Source organism: Sturnus vulgaris, chromosome 11, assembly GCF_052056855.1.
Source record: "Sturnus vulgaris isolate bStuVul1 chromosome 11, bStuVul1.hap1, whole genome shotgun sequence".
NCBI lineage: Eukaryota > Metazoa > Chordata > Aves > Passeriformes > Sturnidae > Sturnus > Sturnus vulgaris.
In genome coordinates this window covers 17,664,121-17,679,724 of record NC_142253.1, presented here as the reverse complement: position 1 = coordinate 17,679,724, position 15,604 = coordinate 17,664,121, and the positions used below count along the sequence as shown (strand labels likewise).

Genomic DNA, 15,604 nt, shown 5'->3' with positions numbered 1-15,604 from the left:
TGGTTTTGGTTTGTTTTTTTCTTGACCAAGATTTGTTGTGAAAAATTGGTAATTAATTGGTCCCATTTGGATGGTGGTGGCATGAGGACAATCTGCATTTCTTCATGAACATGTTTCAATGTTAAACGTTCTGAATACTGGATAACCATATTGCAATCAAGCAAAAGAAACTGCGAAAATAATTCTGCATTAATTATTAGATTATTGTCTAGACAGCTGAGATTTCTGTTCAATTCTCAAATTAAATATAACCAATAGAGGAATGAACCCAAATTTCCCATGTTCCCACTGATTTTTTCCATGTCAGAGGGCTACAGGCACTGGAAACACTCCAAATTCTAAAACCTTCAGCAAACTTCACAACCACTTTTCCAGAGGCCTGGCTTTGGAGTGAGTGTGTGATGACTTCCACCCAAACACCTCAGCCAACAGGCACCATTAGCAATTTGAGATTAGAACATTGTTCAAATTAGTTTAAGTGCTGTTAATTATGCATTCACCAGGAATGACACCTGTGACTTCAAATTCCAAGCAGATCTGAAAATTAAAAGAGTAAAAGCAACAAGTGTTCTTGTAAGAAGAGCTACTCCAGGGATGCTGAGATCATAAGTAATTTAGAATATTTTAGCATGGTTTTTTCACCCTCTTAAAATCTAAATAAAGTTTCTGAAAAATAAATTGCTATCTGTTGCTTTAACCTCTCAAAAAGTGGTTCAACACAGAATGTTCTGGCTTTTGACTATAAGGGGATTATTTGAAAATGAAAAATTATCCTGTGTTCTTTTTCTATCAGAGTATCAATAAATGCCTGAAAGGGAATTTCTGGAAGAGGTATCTTGAGATGCTTGGGAGAAATATCCCCAAAACACCAAGATAAGCTGACTGCTCCCATTTATTAAACTCCATCTGGTACCAGGGAACATTGCTTTGTTGATTTGTTGGGCTCAAAACTCTTTCAGGAACAACACATAAATACCTACAAAATTTTCAGTTGGCTGCTTTTTTGATTCCCACCTCTAAACCCAAATAGTTTTGATAATTTGTATTCTTCTTGTCACCCATCAGCAATGGCCATCCCACACATGTTGGAAAGCCACATCCTTCCCTCTGGGGCCCACAGATATTTCACAACAAAAGGATTCCCAAAGAAATGCACTCTGGCTTTAGAGATGTGGAGGCATCCAGTGGACCAATAAAATTAAACCTGTGCCTCTACAGGCAGAAGCAGTAACAAGGAATTAACAAATTCTCCAAAGATCCAGGTTAGTGCTGAACATGCCTAAAATAGCCAAAGTTATTAACCATAATATTATTAACCTGTAATATTATTGGTCACATCTGTGGCTTGGTGTGTTCAAGATGTACCTACCAAGTTTTAAAATGAGTTTTAAACACTGGGATTCCCATGATTAATCTGTTTGAATCAAACCCCCTGCATTGCCATAACACCTGAAACGTGCAAGTAAACAAAAGACAAATCCAGTTGTTTCCAAGGTTTTCACACCCATCAACTCCTACATATTTCCTAGAGAAGCAAACTCACACCTCCTGCAACAGCTTTGGTTTTCTTTGTTATGTTTTGTGGACCCATCTGAAATAATTTAGATGTCAGAGAATTGAAATTACCATACTTCTAATAATTTTAAGCAATCTCCCAATCTGTTTTTTTTTTAATCAGAAATCTTACAGAGAGAGCACTCCCACAACAATCTCCAGAATAAAAGGGGGTTGTCAATTCTTTGCATGTTTAACTACAACCCCCAAAAAATAAAAATACAAGCTTATCTCAGAAAATTAAGCAAGATGGATCAAAGCAGAGCCCACGTCTCTGATTTGCATGCACCTAACCCACATGCTATCACAAAATGCAGATCCAGCCCACTCCTGATGGCAGTGAGCAACTCCACCAGGTTGGGGATTAAAAAACAAGATCCCATCTCTTGCTTCAGCCTGTCTCAATCTGGTGCTCCCCATGGAAATCAATGCAGGTTTTTTAGCATTTTAAATCAAGACAACTTTTGTTCACATATGTTCCTGTGATTATTGTTTTGCCTTCTTTGAAAATGAACAGAAAACACTTCCTCAGACGTGTTCCTTAATAACCTTATGTTTATCTTACTTTTTGTCACTTCTTGCAAGAACAAAACTTCCCAAGTTCTTGTACAGCCATTTTAAAAAGAACTTAAATCCCCACAGTCGAAAATGATCTGTGGAAATAGAGTGAGTGGAACAGACCCTTCCCATCCCTGTAACAGCAACTCCAGCGACCTTGAGGAAAACAGACAAATAGGAAAAACACAGAGCTGTCACCTAAACCTCTTTAACTCCTTCTGGAAGCTGCAGCTGCCCAGTGTCACCCTGGGACTGCCAGGAGCACGGACACCTCATTTGGAGAGGCTGGTGCCTTCTTGGGACTGCCTAAAAACAGAGGCCAGACAGAACTCAGAGAATAAAAAGCAGTTATATTTATTAGAGGGCCTTCAGGTACATTTTGGGCAGACAAAGCCCCCCAGGGCTGCACCCAAAATGGACCCTGGGTCAGGGGTTTGCACACTTTCATAAGTTTGGTCCATTTGCACATTGGGGTTAATCTCCCAATTCCAGCTCCAGGTCATGAAGTCATTTACCCCGAGTTTGCTCCCCCCAGTTCACTTTTGTTTCCATCTCTGGGCCCTGGGGCAGTGAGGGGTCCTTGATTGCCAGGCTGGAGAGGAATTGTGTGTGAGCAGAATGGGAAAGCAGCAGCTGACACTGTGTGTGGAGTTTAGAGTTCTACACTAAAGAACTGCAGGATTGCCAATACACGAAAAATAGAAAAGCTGAAATGCTGAGGAATCATTAGGAATGCCATTCTAATGGAATGGAACCATTCTGGTGGCCCTGTGTGCTCAGGCTGTGCCTTTCCATGCCAGTCAGGAGGCAGTGACACAGGCAAAGCTCTGTGTGTGTGTTTGCTCCTGTTCAGCTGCTGCTCTGCTTGACCTGATCTGCCACTGGTGAGTGCACAGGAAGCGCAGTGCACAGTTTATTTGCTGAATCTGTTTACCCCACTGTCAGTCAAGATGTAGAACGATGCTTAAACAGGCAACAGTCAGATTAATAGAATTGAGGCTGCAGCTCGGAGCAGCCAGGGAGCCGTGCTGGAATCACAAAGCGCTTATTCTCTTATGATTAAAACCTCCCCAGGGCTGTATCAGTGTAAAGACACACCAGATCAGGGATGCACAGGAGCCAGGGGACCAAGGGATGGGAGCATTTCCTTTTGGGAACAGCTCACCAGCTTGAGAGGAAGAAACATGAATCACACGGAGATAAGTTGCCATTTTAATTGCATAAGGAACACTGGTGGATTTGTCATTCCCTGTGACAGAGTTTTCTCCCCAGAGTCACATTCTGAGCACAGCTCTGCTGCTATTGTGTAAGACGTTTCATGCACCAGGGTGACAGCCCAGCACACAGATGCAGAGAGCCTCGTAAACAGCCTGTTTGCATTGACTCCAGGGATAGATGTCTCTCTGCTCCTCCACAACAGAGCAGGAAGACCCTGTCCAAACACACACAAAAAAAGGAGCAAATCAGTGGCTGAAAAGGAGCTCGAGTCCTCAGCACCATCAGACTGACTGAAAACCACACATTTCTTTGTGCTGGCATTGCTATTTCCAGCACAGGGGAAAACAGACAGGCGGCTTGCAGGTGGCATCCTCCTGCAGGGACCAACACTGCTGGCACAGATGGCACAGGAAAAAGGGGAGTGGTGGTGGTGGTGGTGGTAAATCCATTTGCTGAAGTCTTCAGGACCCTCTGCACTTAAATTCTTTAGTACCTCAGCACTACAAATGGCAGAGTTGGAAGGACAGGTCCTGACTCACAAGCTGTCAGGGGAATAACACAGAGAGGTTGTGGTGGTGGCAGAGGGCTCCTCAAGGCCTGACACCACAGCTCTGGCCATGTCTGGGAGCAGAACGTCCCCAGGGAGAAGTGCTGTGCTGCAGCTGGAGCTGCACCACACCAGCATCCCACAGCTGCCAACCACTGACTCGGTGTCACCGTGGGTGCAGTGATTTCAGTGACATTTGCCCTAGAAATGAGCCCTCCAACTCCAACCAAAGCACACAGGAGCCACCAGTGGCACAGCACACAGGAACTATTTCTGTATCTGTGCAGAGCTGATCTTTGCCTTTTCTCTAGCCTAGATTTTGATTTCCCTTAAGTGATCAGTGTTGGCCTAATTCTACTCCCATTTACATCACTTGAAGCTTTACCATCAACTTCAAAAGAAAATGGATTTAACCCAATATAGTTCATTTTGATAAATTCTCCTTTAAGAGAGAAGGACCTCTGCTTCTCCAGCAGAGGATAAGATGGTGTATTTTTACACCAGGCTTCAGAGCCAGATGACTTTGCTGTGCCCTACATTCACATTTTGGGTTTGAGCAGCACTGCAGCAGCTCTGCCAGCCGTGGCTCTGGCTGTGTCTCAGCTCTGTTTGCAGAGCAGCTCTGGAGCCCAGGCAGGAGATTTCTCTCAGAGAAAACAGAGCAGAATCCCTGCTGCAGGCTCACACTCAGCACACACAGCTCAGGAACAATCAGAGGGCTCTGGAAAGCTTCCAGTTCCAGCAGGAGCACTTTGGGGCCAAAGGCTCAGACTAAATCCAGTCAGACACGAGACCTGCACAGACCCAGGGCCTCAGCACTGGCTGCTCCCTGCTATTGATCTGCCTCTAATGCACCAAATGCCTTGAAAACTCCACTTCTACCTCTTATCTCTAGCATCTTTTTATTTCCCATGCCTTCCTCAATAATTCACACAGCATTACTGGTCTTCACAACCTTCTGTGTCTTATCCCCCGATTCTTATTTCAATTGCATAAATTTGGATTCAGTGTTTTTGGATTATAGCCTTGGAGCTATGCTTTCCTCTCACAGGGGCCTGACTCCAATTGTTAAAAATTCTCTCCCAGAATGAACCTTCCAAGACACGTTAGACATGGGATCATTTGTTTAACATTGCATTAACCAGCAACTTCCTAGCAAGAAAACTTTCCTTGTAAGGTTCTGTAACAGGTTATCTGACCCATTAGGCATAAGAACTTTAATCCAATTTAGGCACCAGCAAATCCACCATCAGAATAAAATACTGAAAAGGAACACTACGAAAACAACCCTTCAAATAAGGCTCAAAATTCAAAATCAGAGCACTTGTCTAGCAGGAACAGCAGAGGTTTAGGTTTTCAGCTTTTACAGAAGGAAGGACTGTTGCAAAAGGTACCTCTGCAAACACTGCAAAGGCAGGGAAAGGAGCAATTTCTTCACAGAAAAGGTGATTAAATATTGGAAGGGGCTGCCCAGGGTGGTGGTGGAGTCACCATCCCTGGAGATGTTTAAGGAAAAACTGGATGTGGCACTTGGTGCCATGGTCTGGTTGACAAGGTGGTGATCAGTGATCAGTGATGATCTCAGAGGACTTTTACAACCTAAATGTGCCTGTTAATTCTAAAATATTAGAAAACATTTTATCAGAGCACATGTAAGAATGCATCACAGATACTGAGCAGGAAGAGAAGACACATACTGTGGTAAATAATGTTCAATTATTGCAGCCTTTATCCAGCTGGAATCCCCTTTAACAATTATATCCTAAAATTGTTGGAACCCCTCTGTCTGCAGGAGTATCTCACTCTGCCTTTATACACCACGATTTATTTGCATTATTTCCCCCCCACACACTCCAAGATGAGGACAGAACCCTCCTGACTGTCAGATTTTTGCCCCAGAATCAAGGTGTTCTGTGGCCACCCTCACCTGGGCTGGCTCATCTGCTCCTGCTCTCCCTGATTTGTTTCTGCTCTCCCTGATCATCTTCTGCCCTCCCTGCCCATCCTGTCCCCCAAGTCCTCTCAGGGATAAAGTGACATCTCTAAGGCCACAGAATGATGGTGACACTTCCCCCAGCAATTTTCCTTTTACCCAGAGAGGGGGGTAGCACTTTCCAACCATTTTTCATCCTTGTAACCTCAATGAGCCCACCCTGCATTGCAGAAGTGACACCTTACATTCATTGAGCACGTTTTATAAAACTCATTTTCCTCTTTACTCACACCTTCCCCTCAGACACAGGCCTTTATAGAGATAATTATCAGATGTATTATTTACTATTTTATGGTGCAGGAAGAACTCACCCAAAGGAAGGTGACACTTGCAGGAAGGATGCTTTAACAAGAGACATTAATTAGCAACTGCTGTAATAACACCACAGCAACAAGTGTCAAACCTCCCTACATGGACTCCAGCAGTCAAGATTAAGTTAACATTTTTTCCTTGTTACTCTGGCTTTTATATAATTTCACACCATAAATGGAAAAGTCATCGAGAAATTTGGGGCAGGTCATTTATCACGGCTGAAAGCAACTCCACAAAAATGTCTGAAATGGAAGAATTTCTGTAACATTTTCTGAATTCCCTGCACAGGACAAGACTGTGCTGCTTTCACTTCTCCTGTTTCTGCACTTTGCTCTTACCTGTATGAATTCTACTTGCTGGAATCAATTAAAGCAACAGAAGATCACAAATCCATCATGGAAAGATATAAAAACATTGTAAAGAATGGCCAGTAACAGCCCATAATAGCAGCTAAGCATGAGCTGCCATTGCAAATCAGTGCTGCAGGACTGCCAGAGGACTCAGTGACTCCACAGCACAACTCTCACAGAGGTCCCATCAGACTAAAAGTTGTCCCTGACTCACAAAAACACAGGCTCAGACTTCCCTGCATTTCTACTTGGAAAACCAACTTCTAATCAAACAGCTCTCTTCTGGTTTTGGGGTTGGTTTTTTCCCCAGTATTCCTAAGAAAACCATAGGATGATTTAGGTTGGAAAGGATCTTTGAAGGTCATCTAACCCAACTCAGTGCCAACTTCAAATGTGGAACAGCTTGCTCAGGGTCATGCCCAGCTGAGCTCTGAATGTCCCCAGGGATGGAGATTCCCACCCTGTCTGGGCCACTGTTCCCATGTTGGAACATCCTCCTGGTGAGAAATCTATTTATATTTGACCAGAATTCCCCTTTCTGGAATTACAGCTTTTACCTCAAATCCTTTTGCTGTGCACCTCGGAGACGAGTCTGGATTTTCCTTCTTTTATGACTTGCAGTGGGTAAGAGAAGAAAGGAATAAAACCACATGCACCTCTTCTCCTGGCCAAGGAACACTGACACTGCCAAGCCTCTCCCTGTGTGCCATGGGCTCCCACCTTGGTGCCCTGCTCTGGACTCCCTCCAGCCACCAGTATCTCTCTGTACTGGGCAGACTGGTCACGACTCTCCAGAAGCAATATCACAAGTTTGAAATAGAGCAAGGAAGTTAAAAAGAGTGGAGAGGACAATTATTAACGAGTGCAATAATTGTCCCACCTTGAGCCCACATCTTGGCCCAGGTATCTCTGATAAAGCTGTTAAGCTGCACCTGCCATTCCAAAGTGCTTTCCCTGAGCCCACAACGTCACCATTCACCCAGAGCTGCTGAGAGCAAAGGAAGAGCTGGGATGAACTTTGCCAAAGTCCCTGGGAAAAGAACTTTATTTTCAGAATCAAGAATAAGTCTTCATAACCGGCACTGGAGGGGAGAAAAAAGTTTCCATACCATGAAGGCCATCCATTTAATCAAAACACTAATCCTAGAGCGAATTTTCTGAAAACATTTGAACCTCAAGGTCAAAAGTTGCAAATACAGATTAAATACATATCCATATCTTATATACAGGATTAGCCACACAAAAGAGATTGTTTTGAAACTTGTTATCCTTCAGTCCACAAACAATTGGAATTAAGGGACTTGAAAAATCAGCAAAGGAGTTTGATACATTTACAAATCTCCATTCACAGTGCTATCAAGATACACTTGCTAAAAAAATTAATTCTGATTATCAGGGGGAAAGAAATTGTTTGCTTGCTTTAGCAGGTTGCATAATTCTCAAACATACTTAGAGCAATATTAAATTCTGCTATATTGGAAGTTTTACATTATACAAGATAATGCAATACCTAAAACTGAACACGACCATTTAGAATCAAAGTAAGGCAGTGGCAGATTATTAATCACCTCTGCCTTTGTTTCATAAACACAATTTGAAAAATGAGAAAATTAAAATATGCCTTTGGTAAAGGCATATACCGAGAAACAAAAGCAAATCAGAGCAGAATACCGAGATTAACAACTCAACCAGCTTCCTAAAGGCCAAAATTTATCCAGAGTGGCTCTGCTGGGGGAAAGGTGAAGCAGGGATTGTGGTGGAAAAACAAAGGGCTAAAACAATCTGCATTTCAGTGGGGCCACAATGTCAATAAAGAGAGAACTTGTGCATGAAGGCTGTGGCTGTGATGTATAATCAAAATAAAATCAGCACACATGCAGAAAAAGCAACAGGGAGGCAGCTGGCAGCACAGGTAACAAGTGGTGGCACCTCTTGGAGTGGATTTTAATTTAGCCCTGGAATGTCCTCCAGCATCCCCTGGTGCCCAGCTCCATCCAGCAGCCTGGCACATGTGGGATGTGGAAAAGGGGAGGCTCTGCTGTCACACCTCGTGTCAGGAGAGACAGGCAAGCAGCAAAACTGGAGAAAGGAGGAGACAGGAAAGTGGCTGAAGAGCGAGAGATGCGTTTGAGCCCTTTCCAAATATCTGCAACCCGAGGGAGGAGACAGGGAAGGAGTGGGATGGATCAGGTGAAAGGAAAGCTGCCAACACTGCTCTGCAGCACTGATTTCTCAGGTTCTCCTGGGTCAGAAACAAACATCCTCATTTCTGCTCCCAGATTTATTCTACTGCCAGACTGACCAGGAGCAGAGCACTCTGGTGTCTGCCCAGCACTGACACAGCCTGGTGCTCACAGGAAAGGAGGGCAGGGAAGCTCAGAGCAGTGCTCTTCCAAAGGCAAAGTCAATTAAAACTGGATTTGGGGAACTTAAAACCACCCCAAGTTTCAGAAATAAAGGCTGAACAGCTTCCTAAGGTACTCTGAAGCACATTTTCTGGTAGATGAATATGGATTTTGCAACACTCACAAATCCCATTAGCAGCAAGGAGAGCCGTAGGACTCAGTCCACACGATGCATTACCACTGAAGTGATCCCTATTTAATTACTAAAGAAAACACAAACTCCTTTCAGTTGATTTTTACAGTGTTAAATAGCTCACGAATTGTTGCACAGATGCTTTCCCTGGCATGCATCAGGTCCAACACTTGAGCAAAGTCATTCCTTCACCTCAGCTGAAACCTGGGCCCTCGGTGATCAGCAGCTGCTGAGAAGTGACATTTCCCTTGATCCCTACAAAAACTGTGGCCATTCTTTGGGAGTTTGACATCTTCACTTAAAAAAAACCAAGCAGTTAGAGCTCCTTCATGTTCTATTTCATGGTTCCAGCAGTTTTCTTAACCTTGAGAAAATTTGGCACCATCATTCTAATTATGAGAAGTGGGAGTACATGAAATCTTTCCAACAAGAGAGAAACTGAGCTGGCAGGTGCATGAAATTCTATCCTGCAAAATGACAGAAGGGGAAGTAATGGGACACTAGACCTGTCACTTACCCAGGTAAGTGCTGTAAATAAAAAACTACATTCTTTTAAGCTCATTCAGCTCTTGATAAATTGACACCAAGTATGGATATTGTTACAAAATACAGCTGGGGTAACTCAAATTGTTTATTTACAAAACCAGTTGTCACTATAACACAAAGACAAGCAGTGTGTGTGTGTGTGTGTGTTTGTGATACATTTAAAGCCCCAAAGCCCAGGAAGGAAAGTCTGCCATGTGTCCTGACACAGCATCATACATGAAAAATGTATGATGCACTTTCCTGCTGAGCTCACACATTGGGTTACAGCCCCATGGGAGGATGTAAATACCTCACTGGACCTTCTCATCTCCAGGACAACTGCCCTGGAACCCAACATGCACAAGTCCCAGATGCCATAAAGGCTGTGGAGCCATCACTCCCTCAAATTCGGAGAAAAGTGAAGGAGTTTATATTTTAACAATTTCCTGTTAAAGCCCTCAAGTTTATTAAAGTCTCTGTGCTAAAAATCTTAGAAAGCTGTCATTCCAATAAAAGACACCATTGCACAGGTTTCCTCAAGCACAGGAAAGCACAGGGAGATCCAGGAAGGCTCTCACAGACATTGCAGTTTCAGAGGGGCAGAACTGAGCTGGCAGTGATCTCTTCCCTAGCAGAAACCTTTGGAGAGCCGTGCAATCACAGATTTCCTCACACACATTTAAAAGCAGACTCAGTCCCTCCTGCACCTTCCTCTGTGTTGTACTTGGCTAACCCCTTACATAATCCCAGGACTTCCTTATTTTAAAGCACATATAAAATAGTCTGAGTTCAAGCACAGAGATAACAAAGTCGTCAAACAAATCTGAACGCTTCCAAAACCTACTTTTCTCTTTTGACAACTGTCTGAGAACAGAGAGTGCAGAGAGCTGTTCCTCCTTTAAATTTAGCTTCAGCCTCTGTGAAAATTCCTCCCAATGCTCCAGCATTTGCTGCCTGGTCTTTCCATTCAAGTGGAACGGGGCAATGAACCCGATTTTGCTGACCCATTCCCATGGCTGTGAGATTACAGAAGGGAAAAAGCGAACACGTGTCTGAACAGAAAACCCAATATTTGATTTTTTTTTTTTTTTTTTTTTTTTTTTTTTTTTGCTTCTAAGCTGTTGTACGTGTGCAGCAGTGGGGCAGCTGCTGCTGCACCTCTGTTTGTCACATCCCTGTGTGCCAGGAAAGGAGCTGGTGCTGGTCCTGTGCCCCCAGAGCCACGTGAGCTCTGGAGCTGCTCAGATGTCTGCCTGACATGGGATTGCTCTGAAATTAGAACATTGCCCCATTTTCAATAAAGCCTCCAAGATTCCAGGGTTGTCCCTGTTAGCAAGGGATGTCCTTGAAAACGAGGACAGCTGATAACCTTAAAGAAGGAGGGTAATTAGTCACAGCCCTGCAACCTTTTCTCCTAAAGAAACAGTGATAAAAGTAAACTCCTATTAGAATATCATTAAATGCATTATTATGCAATACTGGTTACATAACCATGCTTTACCAACTCGGGGTATTTTCAGGCAGAATTCAGTTTCACAGACTTGCCCACACAGAAAGGTTTTTAAAAGTATGAATTGTATCTCTGGAAGGGATGAAAAAAGCTCAGGTAAACTGATGAATGGCAGATTGGCTGCCAATATTTCACATCCAACTTGAACCCTTTAAAAAAAAAATAAAAAAAGTCTTCTTAAGAATCCCTTCTCAGCTAATTCCTTCCAGAGAAGTGATAAAATTCATAGAAGCATTTGCAAATCCAAATATATCACCCTATCCAGAAATTCAGTACCATTTGAATTACAGCTAAAAATTCACTGTGAATCCATGCAAGAATCAAGGATAAGTAAAATTAGACTACATTAAGCATGACAACTTGAAAAATGTTGCTGCATTTCATCAAAATTAATATTGTCATCTATTTTCCTCTATCCCCGCTTCCAATAACAAGCAGGATTAGTGATGCATTCTATGTTTTACTAAAATATTTCATCTAATTTTACTCATTTAACAGCTTTAGTTAGTTCAGAAATGTTCCAACCTCCAGAATAAATACCTGAATATTGTTCTCATTGGTGCCTAAGCTCAAGTTAAATAAAATTCACAGCTATTATAAAGCCTAAAAGAAAAGAATGAAACAGAAGTGCATGTGAAATTCCAACAAGGCAAAAGCTGGTGCTGAATGGATTTTTAAAAGATCAGGTTTAAAAAGAAAGGATGTACATTTTCAGCACAGAAATCTAAGCATTATTATTATTTAAAGTTCATTAGTAAGCTGCTTATTTTCTTTCCAAACGTTTCCTTGCAATATCAGCCATTTACTGCTATCTGTGAAATTCACCCCAAAACATTGCATTTGTAATGGGCTACAGTGACAATCGTTAAAGAGAAAATAAACAGCTGATGAATATTTCAGGTACAACCCCATCTCTAGGTAATAAATCCCGCAAAAACCCTCATAGTTACAGTTTTCTTTCACATGCATGGCTCCATTCTAATGAATCATTTCTACTCCCAGACTTCCCGAAAGTCAAACGCAGGGGACATTTTCAAAGCAATTATCATTTGCCTTCTGGCTGTGCGAACTAATAATGGACATTCTCCCTCTCTCACAAACCCACATTTTCTGCCTCGTGGCTCAGCTTCCCACTCAGTGCTCAGTGCAGGCAGCCCAGGATGGTCCTGCCGGGCAGCAGAGCACGGGGCTGTGCCCAGCCTGGGGATGCTGCAGCCCAGGACAGCCCTGCTGGGCAGCAGAGCACAGGGATGTGCTGTACCCGGGATGCTGCAGCCCAGGACAGCCCTGCTGGGCAGCAGAGCACGGGGCTGTGCCGAGCAGAGCGGGTCGTGCCCTACCTGGGGATGCTGCAGCCCTGGCGCGGGTCCCGGAGGCGGCAGGAGCGGTGCAGGTGAGCGCAGCGCTGGCCATGGGATGAGTGAGGAGCTCCCCAGCGCCAGCCAGGGCTGTGGCGACAGGGACACACCTTTCCTGTTCTCTCCACCCCCTGGGATCCCTGAATCCCTGCTCCCGTCCCCGGGAAGGGAGGCAGCAGCTCTGCGCTGCGGAGCGCACCGGGAGGCGATGCTTTCTGTCACTGACAAACCCCGAGCGACAAATGGCATTTCTGCCGTGTCCCAGGCGGGGAAATTCCAGCTGGCCCCGCCAGAATTCACCGGTCTGCAAGAGAAGGCAGCGAGGAAGGTGGATCCCTGTGCTCCTAATTCCCTAATGCAGCCTAAGCCCAGCCTGGGCTGGGCGCGCTCCTTGGTGCACACATTTGTTGGGGTGCAGGGACGGGACAGCTCCTCACACACCCAAAAAATGGAACATGAGCACAACCCAGCACAGCCAGAGCTCAGAAACACTTCAGGCACAAATAAGGACTTTTCAAAACCCCTCTTAGGAAATGCTGCTGGAAAGGCAGAGAGTGTCAGAGTTCCAGCCAGCACCTTTTACCTTTTGAGTTATTCATTGAAGTTATTTTGAGTTATTTATATGCTGAAAGATAAACCCAGCAGCAAAGGAACCAAACCCAGAGCACCTGGCTCGTTATGCGCTGTGGGAATATTTGGGAAAAAGAGAGGCAGATCCCATTTATTAAATGGGATCGAGCAGAGGATGAAACAATCCCAACCTCCCTCCACTGAGCCCTCAACCCCTAAAACATCCCAAAAGAGGGGGGGCAGCAAAGCCAGAGCTCCAATTTTCAGCCTCTCTGCCCAGGTTTGGACACCAGGGTAGTTCCATATATTGAACTACTATTCTCAATTTTAGAGGAAATAAAGGAAAGGAAATGAGAGCTCCTACTAGCTCCATTTTTTTAAAATGTCCACACAAAAATAAGTGGGATGAGCGGGAAAATCCACGTTAAAAAACAAACCAACATCTTTATGGAAGATATATATACACACACTAAGTTCCTATTATTATTATTAATTATTATCCTCAGGCACTTTCTCACAGGTAAACATTTTCTCCCATCAATAAATGACAGAATTGTCATTAGAAAAAGATAATGATGATAAAATATCCAAAAGTAAGAAAGTTTAGTGCTGCTTTTTTAACTATTGTCTCATTTTCTCACGAAACATTATATTTTAATGGTTCAAATTATGTTTATCACTGTGGAAATTACTTCTGTGGAATTGCACTATGGAAATTAACTTCTGATTCCTTTAAATCGCAGGTCTTTGTATCTGTAAAGAGTAACATTTTCTCCTAAAAGAAGTATAAGGACTTTTAATGGAGTTCTAGAATAATTATACTGTGATATTTAAAAATAAGCACTTTCAGACTTACCTGAGAAAATCAAATTTTGTGATTTAATGCATGTTTGACTGGACAGAATTTTAAAAGGGTATTTCACACATACAGACCCTCCAGGTGAAGAAACCAACAGTCCCAGATCTTTAAATTTTGGGACTGCAAAAAGAGACTCCAAAAATACTAGAGATGGTTTCACCCAACTATTAAAATAAGTGGTTAAAACCTAGGTAGTTATGACATTTTAAAATAGTGCAGGAACAAAATATGGCATTAAGCTGTTAGAAAAGTACTTTTGTGGCATGCAAATGTCTCAAGGTAAAACCAAATCACACCTTAACAGGAAAGCAGCATGTGCAACCTCCACAAAATATTTTTCTTAAGCAGTGAGAAGCAACTCCTGTAGGTGAGAGGACTCATTTCTTAAGTGGAAGTGATAAAGATGATTGAGACCTATTTGTCATGTATTTAAAAATAATTTTTATCCATATTCTGCGTCCAAACAAGAGTCTGAGAAAGAAAGCACTGAAACCGTGCCGAGCTGCTGGGTTTCAGGTTGGTGTAAAGGCCAGGGCTGGAGCCACTCTGCCTTCCCCGGGAATAATGAGAGCCCGGAGCTGGCAGGGAGGGGAACAACAGCGGCTGCTCCCACACGGGCACCAGGTCAAAACCACTTCAAAGCAGGCTCTGCTTTTATTTGTGACACAAGTAAACACGTCTGGTGTCGTTCCCTTTTTCCACAAGGCAAATGGTCACGGGCAGCCGCTCCCAACCTGAGCGGGGCAGGCTAAATTTAACAATTAAAGGAATTTATTTCCCTTACCTTCGTGATACTTTCCATTCTGAATAGCTCTGAAGTTGTTTTAATCCGAATTTACAAAGAAAAAAAAAGTTGATTGGGGTGGAGAGTGTTTAAAAATTGCAAAAACCAAAGGAGAGAAGTTAGAAAAAGGACATTCAAGATATTACTTTGGGAAAGTCACTTTTGCCTCTGCTCTGAAATTTGCATGAAGCTCAGGGTAACTGAACGTTATCACCACATTATATTATATAATTGTCTTTTTTAGGCAGATATATACACATTTTCCTGTACATAAATGTAACTTCCTGGCCTAGATAACTCTGCAAACAGATAAAATATTGTTTCTTAACCAGGTAGTTTGGAGGAAATCTCTAACAGCAAAACCAGATTTTAATTTTTTTGAGAGTTATATGTAAGATAAGAGACAAGAAATCTGTATCAAATGATTTTATCAAGGCAAAGGCACAAGGATAAAGGAGTGAGTGGAATTTCAAGGAATGAATAAGGAGGACTGGAGATAATGGAATTTATGTGTGGGAATGAAGAACAAATTAAGTAACAATTTCGGCAAACAATGAAATGGAAAAGGGTAATAGGAAAACTAGGCCAACATTTACCTGGTTTTCCATATATTTAGCAATGTCATCTCAAATTCAAGAATACAGCAGCTCATTTAAAAGAAACTACTATTTTTAAACAAAAACTGTCTACCAAAAGTTTGAAATTAAAAAAAAAAAAAAAGATCCAATCAATACAATCGTATCCATTACAGTTTCAGGGGTGACTTTTACATCAAATCTTTTCACCTTTGGAGCAATTCTGGTGGCACCAATTGTACGTATGTATGAAAAAGGTGTAAGAGATAGGAATTCTGACAAAAGGTGTAAAAACTATGAATTCTGACAAAAAGAGTAGGAGCTCTGAATTCTGACCAAAGCTATGAAGTGAG

The 15,604-nt window shown here is 42.8% G+C and overlaps 1 protein-coding gene across 24 annotated transcripts in view; it reads right to left on the bottom strand.

The window, feature by feature from the left end:
- The window catches only part of ATP2B2 (ATPase plasma membrane Ca2+ transporting 2), a 388,888-nt gene that overhangs the window by 177,788 nt on the left and 195,496 nt on the right, over nt 1-15,604 (bottom strand). Inside the window, exon 1 of one of the 24 annotated variants that reach the window (XM_088171670.1) lies at nt 12,446-12,718. The exons of 22 other annotated variants lie outside the window; for them this stretch is intronic. The gene's annotated coding sequence lies outside the window, so the exon portion shown is untranslated. Of the gene's footprint in view, nt 1-12,445; nt 12,719-15,604 lie in introns of those variants that run through there. One more of the 24 variants, XM_088171665.1, reaches the window with a different exon arrangement.